The sequence below is a fragment of the Triticum dicoccoides genome, chromosome 3B (genome assembly GCF_002162155.2).
Source record: "Triticum dicoccoides isolate Atlit2015 ecotype Zavitan chromosome 3B, WEW_v2.0, whole genome shotgun sequence".
NCBI lineage: Eukaryota > Viridiplantae > Streptophyta > Magnoliopsida > Poales > Poaceae > Triticum > Triticum dicoccoides.
Window position 1 is genome coordinate 743,430,970 of NC_041385.1, and position 15,396 is coordinate 743,446,365.

A 15,396-nucleotide genomic window follows, 5' to 3' on the forward strand; every position below is an offset into this window, starting at 1 on the left:
CCAGGCCGTTCAAGAAAGTTTCTCCTTGCCGGGAAGCAGACGACAGAAAAGCTAAGTTGCTAAAGTTTGAGCAATCAGTTTTTTAAGTTTTTGAGTTATTTTCCTTGAACGACCGTGCTTTGTATGGAAAACCTGTGCGCGGAGGAACCAACTCATCGCTAGTTGCGCCTTTACTTTGTTTCGAGTCCGCTCAACAACCTAAGTGAGCTGCTGGCGCCCTTACTTTGCTTCGAGTCCGCTCAGCAACTTAAGTGAGCCGCTAGCGCCCTTACTTTGTTTCGAGTCCGCTCAACAACTTAAGTGAGCTGCAACTAGTTGCGACAAGGTTGCTTGTCGGTAGCGACCCCGCCAGCAGGCTGCTGAAGTTCTGCACTCGGCGCTCGCGGCAAGGGTGCCTGCACCGGCAAGTTTCCCTAGAAAGCGTAGGGCAGAACCATACAAAGCCAAGAGTCGAGTAAAGGAAGTAACACAGCAATTTTTTGCCTAAGATAGAGTTATATTACAAAAATAACTTGTCGCGCCTCTAATAAAGTGTTCCCATGACATGACTGGCAGCAACAAGAAAAGAAGAAAGTGGACGGCCTAATCTACGCGACCGCCGTCAACCCTTTTGACCTCGTTCACCCTGTCCACAATGGGTGCGACGAGGGCCTTAAGTGCGTCAAGATCAGCGTCCGCGGGCAGCCTCTTGAGGACGTTGGTGAGGTCGAGGCCCGGATTGCGGAAGGCCACCTTCACCAGCACCTTCTCCAGAACTCCGGCACAAATCGAGCGTGACTCGTCAGCCAACTGCTTTGGGATCCATTCCCGGAGTTGCTGGAGCGCCACCGCCACGCCTTTGAAGAACAGAGTGAGCTTGGCGCTGGGTTGGAGGTTCTCGTTGGAGGAGTACCCGAAGCCTTCCACCCCCAATTGCACCAGCTCCTCTTCGATAACTGCAGCAATCTTCACGAGGCCCTCCGTCCAGAGCGCCATGCTATCTCTGAGGAGATTCTGGGTTTCGGCGGCCCTCGCCAGCAGCGCATCGTTGGCCTTGATGTCTTTCTTCAAGTCTGCCTCCCGTTTCCTGGCGCTGTCCAACGTCTCTGTCAAGGTGGCCAGCTTCAGTGTCAGATCGGCGTTGGAATCCTTGGCGGCGCTCAGTTCCTTGCCCCTCTCGGCGAGTCGGCCCTGCAGCTCACCGTGGGCAAGGGCGTCCTTCTCGCGCTCTAGCTTGAGCGCGGCAAGCTCTTCGCCACCAACCTTCAGATCAGCTTCTAGCTGCGCCACCTTTGCCTCCAATTCTTTCTTGGCGGCCTCGGCAGCCGCACCCGCATCCTTTGCCTCTTGGAGCGTCCCGCCAAGTGCCCGTTCGCGCGCGGCAAGCTCCTCTTCGTGGCTGTCGAGGTTCACTTTCCGCTGAGTCAGCTCGCCTTACCGCGCATACAGCTTCTCGCCGGTGAGCCGCTGCTGCTCTTCAGCCTCAGCCTTCTCAAGGAGGAAGGCCTTCCGCTCCTCAGCAAGCTGCTCCCGCTCCTCCGCCAAGGCCCGGAGAGTTTCTTGGCGAAGACCCCGGAGCTCCTCCGCACGCTTCTCTATGTCCACGCTCGCCCTCGCGACAAGCGCTTCCCGGGACTCCTACTTGACTTGGCGGGCGCGATAGAGCGCCAGCAGCCTCCACAGCAGCCGCTCCTCCTCGGGCTCGTCACTGCTGCTTCCCAGCGCGTCAACGATCGACAACCCGGCGGAGGCGAGCACCTCCCCATCCAAAACTTCTCCTTCCACCGGCGCCCTGGAGCTTGACGCCCAAGGGAGCTTGATGAAGATGCCCTCGCCAGCCTTCAGATAGGCGCCGGGCTGGGGCTCCTTGGAGCCTGACGCTGCGGCAGCGGCGGAGGGATCGGTGGTCGGTGCAGTGCCTGACGCTCCTGCGGCCTCAGGGCCGTCAGTGCGATCGCCAGATCCCCCGCCAGCTTCCTCGGCGGCAGCCTTGGCGGCCTCTTCGCCGGCGGGCACGTCAGCGCCGGCTCCTTCTTCGGTGGCCGCGGCATCATCAGTATTGCCGCGCGCGTCCTCCTCGCCACCCGCCTCGGTCTCCATCGGATCCGCGGAGGGTGGGTCTGACGACCGGAGAAGAAGGAGAAATCAAACAAGTATCCGAGAAGAGAAATCAGCAGAAGACTACAAGGAAAGTTTCGGGCAAGAAGGACTACCTGTGCTAGGATCTGCTGTCATGACCTCCACCACCGGGGGATCGTTGGCGTTGTCCCTTGCCGGAGAATCCTCCCTTGCCGGAGATCGCTTCCTTGCCGGAGAACGCTCCCTTGCTGGGGAGTCCGCCCTTGGCGGCGTAGTCGAAGCAGACGATGAGTCGGAGGAGATCACCATACCCTCCTGGTGAAGCTGTTCTGCTCCTGCACAAACAAACCAGTGGTCAGATGTCAACAAAGGAAAAGAGCAACCACGCACACCCAGAAGCAGAAAGTAAACCATATGCTTACGCTGGGGGCTGCGCTGGGGGCTGCGCTGCGAAGTGATGGCCAGATCCGGCAAGGTGGTCTCGGGCGCGCCTCCTGTCATCGCAGTGGGCTCGTCCTCGATGACCACCACCTGAGACTTGGCCCTCTTCGCCGCCCTCTGGGCCAGAGTCCTGAAAAGAAGAGCCCAGGGTGGATCAGATCCGATGCAAGACAAGATCAGCAAGTTGAAGAACTACAAGAACAAGCAAGGGAATCTTACTCTTCTTCCTCTTCCTCCTCGTCGGAGCTGAGCGCGGAGAGGTCGAAGTTCGGCCCACTTCCAGCGCGACGATGTGGAGGGGTGGGATCCCTTGGCCGCTTGGCGGGGACTGCAGCGCCAGCCCGAGACGGCCCCGCTTCAGTTGTCGCTGCGGCGGGAGGCACTCCCGCGGCAACCGTACTTGCCGCGGTAGAGTGCGTCGCGCGACGCTGCGGCTGTTGGCCCACTTGCCGCCCTACTACGTCGCCGACCCTGCGGAGGCGCCTTCTTGGCTGCGCTGGGGGCTGTGCTGCGGGCCTTGCTCGCGTCAAGCTCCTCGGAGATGGCGGGCCGCTCGCACCCTCGGCGGGCTCGTTCGACTCGGCGTCGGGCGCGGCGAGCTCTTCTTCCTCTTCGGGCTGCTCCCGTTCGGCAAGACTCATCGCCAACGCCGCGTCCGCTTCCTCCACGGTGAACCCAAATTCACCCGCAGCCGCGGCTGCCGCCGCCTCTTCCGCCCTGGTGGCGATGCGCTCCATCCCTTGATCAGTGGTGTCGCGGGTGAGGAGCTTCTTCTCGTCAGCATTCACCGCCACCTCCACTAGGCTGTCGAAGAACTGCTGCACGACGTCGCCGGCGGGCTCTTGCCAAGTTGGAGCGATCCCGTGCGAGTCACACAACGGCATCATGGCGCAGATGCGGTCGCGCGAGGAGTTGTTGCACAGAGGAACGACGCCTACCGGCAACCTGAACCACTCGGGATGCTGTGGGTCGTGCTTGAATATCTCCTTGAGTATCCCGTCCAACTCTATGACGGTGAAATTGAAGTTGAGGCCTGGGCGCAACCTCATGATATCTGTCGGGCCTCCAAATTCCCAGGCGGGTCTCCCCCTCGCCTGCAGAGGGGCGATGCGCCGGCGAAGGAAATCTGCGCCGACAGCTCCTACAGTCAGCCCGACAAGCCTGAGACGCAAGATCCGAGTGGTGGCGATCTTCAGCTTGTCATCGTCCGCGGACAGAGCGCTCCAATCATTGCCTCGCACTGCTGGGGCTTGGCGCAGGGCGGTGAACGGCTGCGGGTTCTCCTCTACAACCCAGCACCAGTTTGCTCTCCACTCATCCCACTTGCTGCGGAGCTCCCCCTCCAGATAGGTCTCCTTCTTGCCGGCTCGTGAGATCCAGGCGATTCCCCCGGCAAGGGTTTCCCCTCTCTCGACACGGGGCATGAAGAAATGGCGGAAGAGAGCTATGTTGGGGTGGACTCTGACAAAGTTTTCGCATAGATGGGCGAAAACTGCCATGGTCAAGACGGTGTTGGGGGTAAAATCAAGGAGGTGGAGCCCGTAGGTGTTCATGATATCACAGAAGAAATCAGAGAATGGCGGGCAGAGCCCGCAGTAGAAGAACACGGCAAAGAAAGGGCACCCGCCAACTGGAGCTTCTTGCGAGGTGATGGCGGAGAGTACCTTTGTGCACGGATGCGCCCGTGTCTCCGTCGACCAGAAGAGATAGTACCACTCCCTCAGATCCTTTGCGGAGAGCTCGGAGAGGAAGGTGGCCCGCTCTTTCTGCAGCGCCTCAAGCCGCTGCGCTTCGGTCGACTTCACAGCTTTCGCGGCCTTCCCCTTTCCGGGCTTCGGAGCCATGGCGGAGGCGGTGGGGGAGATCGACGGCGCTGGTAGTGGCGGCGGCGACGGGAGCGGAGCGCTGCTCTCTTTCGTCTTTGGAAGCGGAGGAGGGCGCGGAGGTTTCTGAGATTGCAGCAGCGAATGACAAAGATAGGGAAAATACCCCTGTTTCCCCTGCTTATAAGGAGGAGGGGGCGGACGTTGCGCTCTTTCCGAATAAAGAACCACCCACGATCTCCCCCACGACGCCGTGATTGACGCGTGCCGTTGCGGGGGGTGCGGTGGATACGGAGTTAGATTCGGCATACCCCAGGCCCACGCGTGCCCGTGCCCTGTTTTGGGCCTGGCCCAACAACGCTCAGCACCGTGTGTGGCCCAGGCCCGGGGCTCCTGTCGGTGTACTAGAGTAGGGGTACCCTAGTATCCCGAACTTGTGCACGGGCAGTTGCAGCGCCGCGCGGCAAGGCTTGCCGGACGACCGCCAGAGTCCTCCGTGGGTTCCTTTGGAGCCGTTCAAGAACAAAGCATTCAAGATGAAGAGACAAGGCCCCGGCAAGAGGATCTTGCCGGGAAGAGACAAGGCCCCGGCAAGAGGATCTTGCCGGGAAGGCCAACCACGGCACTTCAAGAAACTTGTCGCGATGCACCGCACGTCCCAGCAAGGTTCGGTGAGCGACAAGCTTCTGGATTCGACAAGACGACGACCCCGACAAGGTACTCGCCGGGGGCCCGCTGCCACTCTGTACCCACGCTCTAGCGCACTCACCCGCGTGTCGCCATGAGGCTTCCTCAGGGGCGCGTGGCGGGAGCCTGTGCAGCCAGGGGTACGCGGTGGCAAGCAGAGATGAAGAGAAGGCCATCGTGGCAAATGGTGGCGCTCCTAACGGTCACTTTTTGCACTGTTTAGGCAACTCAGACGGGCATTCAATGCCCCTGTCCCCTGCCGTCAGAGTTAGGTAGGGTGCACTGTGTCTACAGTAGCGGTAGGTGCAGCTACCGCATTCTTTTTCCATTTCTACCCCTCTCGTCTACGTTGCCACCTGTCGGTGACCCCTTGAGAATATAAAAGGAGGCCCAAGCGCAACGTAGAAGGGGTTCGGCTCATTCAAAACATCAGGAACACTCTCACGCTCGGTCTGGCAGCGTCCATCGCTCCTGAGCAATAATTCAATACACACAAACAAGCAGCAATAGGGTTTTATGCATCCGTGCGGCCCGAAGCTGGGTAAAACTGCTCGCGTGTACTGCCTCGATCCGCTCTTTGCTCGACCTCCGCCCTCACCGAATCGAAAGGGGCTCGGTCCGCCGATCCCCATAGGTGTTGGTGGATCAGTTTCCTCGACACCACCCAATTTACCCATGGATGGGATCCATTCCCACTGAAACAGGCCAAAGGGGTCAATTCTTCTAAGACAGTTAGGAGTGAAGTCCTTTTTCATAGTTTTTTGCAAGCCAATGAAATCCAGGGAATGATCACTAACCAGATCAGAGAGGCTGGTGGCCATCGCTTTCTTGCCTGCCCCTGCAGTTCCAAATGAGGCCTCTCATTTGGAACATTTTTATGAAACTGAGACCGAGTAGCCCTACCAGGAGGCATAGGAGGGCTACAGCGAGGTTCCTCTAAAGAGTTAACTTTTTTCTGGCTTCTAGTCATAGGTCTGGATATCTTAACATTGGATTTTTTCTGAGGGTTTCCTTTTTATCTTTGCTATTGAAGATCAGCTCATACATAGCCTCCTCCTGATCTAGCCAGGTCAAATTGACCTAGGCTGTTTTGCCAAGGCCATTAGTAATAATAATGTCCTCATCATACTCCCCAGAATTATCCCCCTTTATTTCCTTTTCATCTAAATTCTCCCTAATCTTTTCAAGTTCTCTAAGCACATTTACATAAGTAAAATCATTGTCAGGAATGATAACACCCATCCCCGCAGCTCTATTCATCAGTTCAGTATTTGATAATGTATCAAAAGAATTTTTGCAAGTTTTTTGAATATTACCTCCTAGGTCTCTGTGTTGAGCGAGACAGATGGCCTTGGCTTCAATGTTTTCATGCACTTCGCGGGCATTGCATTTACCGAACCTCAAAGTTGCTTCATGCGCAAGTGGAGGAGTGAGAATCACCTCATCACCACATTCAGAGGAAGGTAATTATACCACATAGTCACTAAACATCTTCAGACCTGAATCCACGTCTCCCTTCACCTCCACAATGTGAGCAGAATTAGTAACCACAGCAGTGTAGGGCAACGAATGACATCCTACAGGTGTTTTAATTACCTAAACCTCCTTAAGCTCAATCTCTGTCTCCCACATTTTCTCTGGTGCAGCAAGTTCTGTAGACACAATCCAGTTTGATGTGTCTTGGCCTTCCCCCTTTTCCAAGAGTTCATGTTCTTTTGCCGTAGTTTCAATAAGAAAAGAGGAGTCCACCTCACTTTCAGACGAAGCAGAGGCTTCACGTTACTGTGGTGACAGACGACAGGTCTTGCCACCACGGGTCGACGCTCCCCTTTTGCATTTTCTCAAGATCTAGAGTGACTTTCATCTTTTTCCTGATCAGCCCGTTCGCGCTTAGGGGTCTGATCAGGTTTAAGTGTGTCCCCTCTAGTCACCTCAGCTGCATTCTCAGTGCACACAGGATTTTTCACAAGAATTTCCTCAATTTCATATGTGAATTTGTAAAAACGTCCCCCAAAACCCCTTCAACCGTGGCAGGTAACGGGTCAACAGAACCACATCCAAATTTTGCTCTAACTGAAGATGGTCGATTAATGGTGGACATATCCACCTCTAGAGTGATGCCCACGATATGTCTCCAACGTATCTATAATTTTTGATTGTTCCATGCTGTTATATTATCATTCTTGGATGTTCAACAATAATTTTATAGTCATTTTATATCCTTTTTGGGTACTAACCTATTGACATAGTGCCCAGTGACAGTTGCTATTTTCTGCATGTTTTTTACATCGCAGGAAATCGATATCAAACGGAGTCCAAATGAAACGCAACTCCTAGAGGATTTTTTTAGGCCAGAAGAAAGCCAATGGGCCAAGGAAGCACCTAAGGGGATGCTCGAGGGGAGCAGCACCCACCAGGGCGTGCCAGGAGGCCCAGGCCGCCCAGCTGGGTGCTGCCCCCCGAACCGCCTCTTTGCTATATAAATACCACAATATTCATGAAATCCTAGGGGAGGCAACGAAATATTGATCCAGCCGACGCAGAGTCCAGAACCACCAGATCCAATCTAGACACCGTCATTGAGGGGTTGACCACTTCCATTGGTGCCTCTCCTATGATGCGTGTGTAGTTCTTCGTAGACCTACGGGTCCGTAGTTAGTAGCTAGATGGCTTCCTATGTCTTTCTCGATTATCAATACAATGGTCTCTTGGAGATCCATATGATGTAAGTCTTTTGGCGGCATGTTTGTTGGGATCCGATGAACTTTGACTTTATGATTAGATCTATGTTTTTATCCATGAAAGTTATTTGAGTCTTCTTTGATCTCTTATATGCATGATTGCTTATAGCCTCATATTTCTTCTCCAATATTTGGGTTTTTTTTGGCCAACTTGATCTATTTATCTTGCAATGGGAAGAGGTGCTTTGTACTGCGTTCGATCTTACGGTGCTTGATCCCAACGACAGAAGGGTAACCGACACGTATGTATCGTTGCTACTAAGGATAATAAGATGAGATCTATATTTGTCGCAATGATAAACGGATCTCGTCTACATCATGTCATCGTTCTTATTACATTACTCCGTTTCTCCATGAACTTAATACACTCGATGCATGCTGGATAGCGGTCGATGTGTGGAGTAATAGTAGTAGATGCAGGCAGGAGTCAGTCCACTAATCTTTGACGTGATGCCTATATAATGATCATTGCCTGGATAGCGTCATGATTATTTTAAGTTCTATCAATTTCCCAACAGTAATTGTTTTCCCACCGTTTGCTATTTTTCTCGAGAGAAGCCACTAGTGAAACCTACGGCCCCCGGGTCTCTTTTCATCATATTTGCCTTTGTGATCTATTTTCTCTTGCATTTATTTTCAGATCTATTAAACCAAAAATACAAAAAGGTAAAACCAAAAATTCAAAAATACCTTGCTGCAATTTATTTGTTCTGCGATCTATTTATCCTATCTACCACTTTTACCTCATGTTATTTGCCTATCTTGAGGCGTCGTACCCGAAAGGGATTGACAACCCCTTTAACACGTCGGGCTGGGAGTATTTGTTATTTATGTGTAGGTGTTGTTTACGTGGTGTGAGGAGGTTCTCCTACTAGTTCGATAACCTTGGTCTCATCACTGAGAGAAATACCTAATGTCGCTATACTGCATCATCCCTTCCTCTTTGGGGAAATACCGACGTAGTTCTAGCAGACATCAAAAGGAATTTTTGGCACCATTGCCAGGGAGGATCTTCAACATCAACCAGGTTCCTAATCACAAATCTCATCTCCTCGCAATTTACATTATTTTCCATTTGCCTCTCATTTTCCTCTCTCCCACTTCACAAAAATTTGCCGTTTTATTCACCCTCTTTTTCGCTCACCGTTTTCTCGTCAGATCTTTTATTTACTTGAACTTGTCACCATGAGTGACTTTGGTATGGCAGAAACAGATGATGGCCTAACTACTAAAGTGGAGCGTACGGGTAATCTGGATGCCAAAACTTTTGTTTTGGGGCAAGAGAATTTTATGGGAAAAGAACATATCCAAGAATTTTTCAATTGTGTTGGAAAATTAAGTCTTGATGATATCCCTATACTTAAAAGGACTAAAACTTATGTGGAAGCTATTTTGGCACTTGTTTTGAATCTTGAAACTAGATTTATTCGTACTCATTCTACCTTGCGAAGATTGTTTTATGAGTTGCCCGTTATAAAGGATCCTAAAGCTAAAAAGTTAGCCACTCTTGTTTTTATGGCATGAATTGTGAAAAACCCATGATTGATGAAATTATTTATAATAGTGATTATACTTTGAGACATTTTCTTGGAGATAACCAAATCTTTGATGAAAATCTTAAGAAGCAAGTCCCCGTTTTAGATATGATCCAACAAGTTTTTAACGATGTGAATCAACACTATTCGTGGATCACTGCCGGAAATCAAAGGGGTTATGATAAAAAGCAACTTGATAGTGCTAAGGTTTGTATGGATAATTTGTTTTATGTCTTATTTACAAAACCTCCTAACACAAATACCTCCATGGGAAACAAGGATAAGAGTGACAAAACTTAGATCCTACGCGTTATGCCTAGCTAGGGATGTAAAACGATAGCGCTTGTTGGGAGGCAACCCAATGAATAAAATTTATTTTTGCTTTTTAATTTCTTTTCTTGAGTGTTAGAACAATTATTCTACTGTTATGATTGTGTTTTTCATGTTTTAGTTAGTGTTTGTGCCAAGCAAAGCCTTTGAGAAGACTTGGGTGAAAGTTTATTTGATCTAGCTGAAAAACAGAATTTTGAGATTCGTTGTCATTTTTTTACAGAAGAGTGATTTTAAGTTGATTCCTTTTGCAGAGGACTAATAGACAAATTCCTCACGTCCACCAATTTGTTTCATAATTTTTGGAGTTACAGAAGTATTCGAAAATTTCAGATTGCTACAGACTGTTCTGATTTTGACAGATTCTGTTTTCTTTGCGTTGTGTGCTTGTTTTGATGATTCTATGGTTTTCTTTGATGAGTTTTTGCCATATAATAGTTGCAATACAGTATATGTAATGAAAAAACAAAATAATAATAGGTTTACTACAGTACTTATAGTAGTGGTTTGTTTCTTATACTAACGGATCTCACGAAGGTTTTGTTTGAGTTTTGTGTGATTGAAGTTTTCTAGTTTTGGGTTATGTTACGAAGGTTGAAGGAATAAGGATAAGAAAAAGGCTAATCTTGGGGATGCTTGAGGCACCCCAAGATAATATTCAAAGAAGTAGCAAGCAACTAAGCTTGGGGATGCCCCCGAGTGGCAACCCCTCTTTCTTCTAACAACCATCGGTATTTTACTTGAAACTATATTTTTATTCGTCACATGATATGAATTTTTCTTGGAGCATCTAGTATGATATGAGTCGTTGCTTGTTTTTCTTTGTGTTTTAAGTGTTGAATCCTTGTTGTACACACCCTTTTGAGAAAGCCAAAATTTATGCTATGCTTGCTCCTATGCTTCACTTAAATTTTTAGAGCCATGGACTTGCTCTAGTACTTCACTTATATCTTTCTGAGCACGATGTGCTTTGTTAATTTTGAAGAAATGCTCTCACGCTTCACTTAGATTTATTTGGGAGTTAGTAAAAATTTAAGAAATTCTCTCTTTTTTCACTTAGATTATTTTGAGAGAAAGAAAAATTCTATGCTCATGATCTTCACTTATACTTGTTGAGCTTATCAAAAGCAACATATGAAATTAGTCCCAAAGTGATGGATATCCAAGGAGGATATAATAAAAAATTTCATGAAGATCATTGGACAAAATAAACTTGATTCTTAGTAATGGCTTTGAGATATTACGATATGATATGTGAGTCATGTTGATGAGTAATTGTGCTTTAGTAAGAATATTGATGTTAAGGTTTGTGATTCCCTATGCAAGCACGAAAGTCAATAGTTATGCAATGAAATTTATAACCTACTTATGGTGCATTATTAGGTGTTACCTATGCTTAATGCTTGGGTATGAGATTTTTTGCTTTTTGATTGGTCGCTTCTCAATATTTTTGCTAGCCTTCATTCTTCACTAAGTATGATCACTACTTGTGCATCCAAAACCCTTTGAACCAGTTTTGCCATATGTGTCCACTATACCTACCTATATGCGGTACTTACATGCCGTTCTAAACAAATTTGCATGTGCCATCTCTAATGTTCAAAATAAATTTCTCTTTTTTGTGCGCTACTACTTGCGAGGCGGTAAAGGGTAGCCAATATTTTCCATGCTAGATGTGTTATTCTCATGATGAGTGTTTATTCACTTGTCATTGCAAGAGAGTACGGCAAAGGTACTAGGGATGCTCAGTCCTGAAATGAATAATGAATTTACTTTATGTTATCAAATAATAAATTCCTTGTAAAGTGTTGGTATAGAGGGCACCTGTGGATACGGCTAGCCATGGAAAGTGAAAGTTATGGTGGAAAAAGGAATAAACTTTACTTTTTGTTTGGCAATCGCCTATGATGTATCTAGCATGGAAAGTGTTGGGATGCTCCAAGTCATTTTTGTTGGTAGAAAAAGTATGCCTCTCAAAAATAATTTTATCTCTCAATTTAAGCTTTGACCTCTAACACCTCTACAAATCCCTACTTCCCTCCGCGAAGGGCCTTTCTTTTACTTATGCAATTTTTATTTTGAATTTGAGTCTCCATCTTCTCTTATATAGCACCAACTAAGGGGCACTATGATCGTATTTGAGCATTGGGTGTAGCTAATATTCGAGTATGTTTCATGAATGGATCAATGTATGAGCATGATGGGCTAGGGATAACTTGCTTTAGTGTTGATATTTTGAAAGACATGGTTGCTTGTTGGTATGCTTGAGTATTAAAGTCTTCATGTCAAAACTAGACTATTGCTTTGAATCATATAAAAGTCCATATGTCCATGCTATAAAGAAAAAAAGAATGTGATGAACATGTTAGGCAGCATTCCACATCAAAAATTCTGTTTTTATCATTTACCTACTCAAGGACGAGCAGGAATTAAGCTTGGGGATGTTGATACGTCTCCAACGTATCTATAATTTTTTATTGTTCCATGTTGTTATATTATCATTCTTGAATGTTTTACAATCATTTTATAGTCATTTTATATCATTTTTTGGTACTAACCTATTGACATAGTGCCCAGTGCCAGTTGCTATTTTCTGCATGTTTTTTACATCGTAGGAAATCAATATCAAATGTTGTCCAAATGCAACACAACTCCTGGAGGATTTTTTGGGCCAGAAGAAAGCCAATGTGCCAAGGAAGGACATGAGGGCTGCTCGAGGGGAGCAGCACCTACCAGGGCGCGCCCAGGTGGGTGCTGCCCACCTCGGGTGCCCCTCGAACCGCCTCTTTGCTCTATAAATACCACAGTATTCCAGAAACCCTAGGGGAGGCGACGAAATATTGACCCAGCCGCCGCAGAGTCCAGAACCACCAAATCCAATCTAGATGGCACCATGGAGGGGTTCTCCACTTCCATTGGTGCCTCTCCATGATGCGTGAGTAGTTCTTTGTAGACCTACGGATCCGTAGTTAGTAGCTAGATGGCTTCCTTTCTCTCTCTTGATTATCAATAAATTGGTCTCTTGGGGATCCATATGATGTGTTAGAGATTGCAAAGTTATGTGATGAGGTAGCGATAGCGAAGGAAGACCTGGCGGCAGAGGATGTCAGGATGGCCGCAGAGCGGGCTGCCCTGGATGCTCAAGCCCAACGGATTCAGTAAGAGGCTTTCCGGCTTACGATGGATCAAAACGCTTCAAGTGAAATCATGAGGAGGAGGCATAAGTCTCATCTACCTCTGGTTTACGAGGCAAGAAACCTCTTTTGCATGCCTGGAGCGGGGACCAGTAACCGGCCGGAGACAAACTGGGTCACAGCGCCTGGGGCTGGAACGCCGGTTCAACCATGCATGACGGAGCCACCTCATTTGAATAATACTCGGCCTCAGCATGTGCCAACACCATCGGGTCATTATTCCAACCATTTGGATAGTATGATCGCTGCAACAACACGTTTGGCGGCTCTCCCAGTGGAAGGCGATTCTCCAGCAGCGGTTGAAACATGGAGAGCTAGGGAGCTTCTTCAAATAGCATTGGTGCAGCAGGAGGCATATTCTTACAGTCGAGATAGGATTCATTCGACCCCTCTCCTAAGACGGAGTTATAGCAGACACATGGACTCACCAGCCGTTTCAAGCAATGTCCAGCACTGTGACCAGCCGCGTGGGCATGACCCACTACATGATGGAGCTCATAACTTGGTCGGTCAGGACACAGTGCATCGAGAGGCTGAGCAGGTGGCTTAGCGGGCGGTTCACCAGCCCCTTCCGGTTTATCCAACGGCTTCGCTGGAGGCAGGCATGACCTCTAGAACTACAGGTGTACCCTGTTTGGTGCTGGCTCTGCGTAATGAGCGTTTGACCAAGGATTTCGTAAGGTGCCTAACTACACAACCGACTTACCCCCTGAGGCATGGATTGAGAGTTATGAGATGGCCATGGAACTATTGGAGGTCAGCGATGCCGCGTGTGCTAAATACTTCACAATGATGCTGGATGGGACGACCCATACTTGGTTAAAAGGGATGCCTGCCAATTCCATCGGGTCATGGGGTGAGCTAAAGGCCCGGTTTATCCAGAACTTTAAAGATACATGCAAACAACCCAAGTCAATTGTGGATTTATCTTCTTGCTCCCAAGAGGAGGGTGAATCAACGATCCATTGGGTGCATCGTGTCAAGGCTATTATACACTCATCTGATAACATCAATGCCAGCTCTGCAGTTCTAATGTTAGAGAAAAATTGCCGTTTTTTTTCTCTTAAGCAAAAGCTGGGGCGGATCAAGCGCGATTGCAATGATATGGGGCAGCTGATGGTGGCTCTAATTAAAATATGCTGACTCTGATGGTACCAACGACCCTGAGTTTGATGATGAAAAGCCGGGAAAGGGAAAGAAGAGTGGCAATGCCAAGGGTCCGCAGCTTAACCTGGTGAGTCAGGGGGGGGGGGCAATGGCAAGCGCAAGGCTGATGGTAACTCGGATTTTGTAGCTAATACCAATACGCAGAACAATGGTCAATATCGTAAGGGGAGGCCGCCTCCTCAGACAGGTGGACCAGGTCCCGATCTTGAGCAGTTACTGAATGAGCCCTACCCAAGGCATGGTACGAGGGAGAGGCCAACCACTCACCTTTGGAAAGATTGTTCAATCATGAGGGATTTCAAAAATTCTAATTTATTCCAAAACAACCATGGGCCGGGCGGCGACTCAGGTTCTGGTGGCGGCAGTTCTCATGGCCCGGTTAACGGAGGTGGCGATTCTAATTCCGGCTTCCAGGTAATCAGGGTAGCAGTCTGGATATCAAAGTCATCCGAAGAAGTTGAATAGTGGGCAGTACCAAGTCTTCACCACAAATCTATGCATGCGGGACCAGAAGCTCCATAAGAGGGTTGTGAACGTCGTTGAGTCGGCAATTCCCCATTACTTGCGATAGTATGAGCAACCCATTATGTGGAGCCGAGAGGATCACCCGCCCCGGGTTGATAATCTAGGTCACTTGGCTTTGGTGGTGGCGCCTCAAGTTGGTGGATACAAATTCACTAAGGTACTCATGGATGGAGGTAGCAGCATTAATATCCTTTATTATGATACTTTCCGTCGCATGGGGTTAACCGATAAAAATCTTAAGTCATCCAATACTGTTTTCCATGGAGTGGTGCCCGGTAAGTCGGCGTACCCTGTAGGAAGATTGAGCTGGAAGTGGCCTTTGGAGATGAGCACGATTCCAGGGCCGAAAAGTTAACCTTTGAAGTGGTCAAGATCAGAAGCCTGTACCATGCTCTGTTTGGACGGCCGGCTTATGCTAAGTTCATGGCACGACCTTGTTATGTTTATTTTCAGATCAAGATGCCGGGTTACAAAGGGACCATTACAGTGCATGGGAGTCGGAAGATAGATTTGGAGTGTGAAAAAAGTGACGCTGCTTATGCTGAGTCTATCTGTGTAACAGAAGAATTGAAGTTTTACAAGGACAATGTTGATCCAGCGGATATGAAGTCTTTGAAAAAGCCAATTATAGAGCATGATCTAGTACTGAAGTTTAAGTTGGCCGATGACACCAAGCTAGTTGACTTTTTCCTGGCGATTCATCCAAGAAGTTCATTATTAGCGCTAACCTGGATCCAAAATAGGAAAGCACGCTCATCGAGTTCATCCATGAGAACCGGGACATCTTTGCATGGAAATCTTCTGACATGTCGGGTGTACCGAGGGAACTCGCTGAGCACACTCTTAATATTGATCCAAAATTTAAGCCGGTCAAGCAATTCCTTCGTTGCTTCAA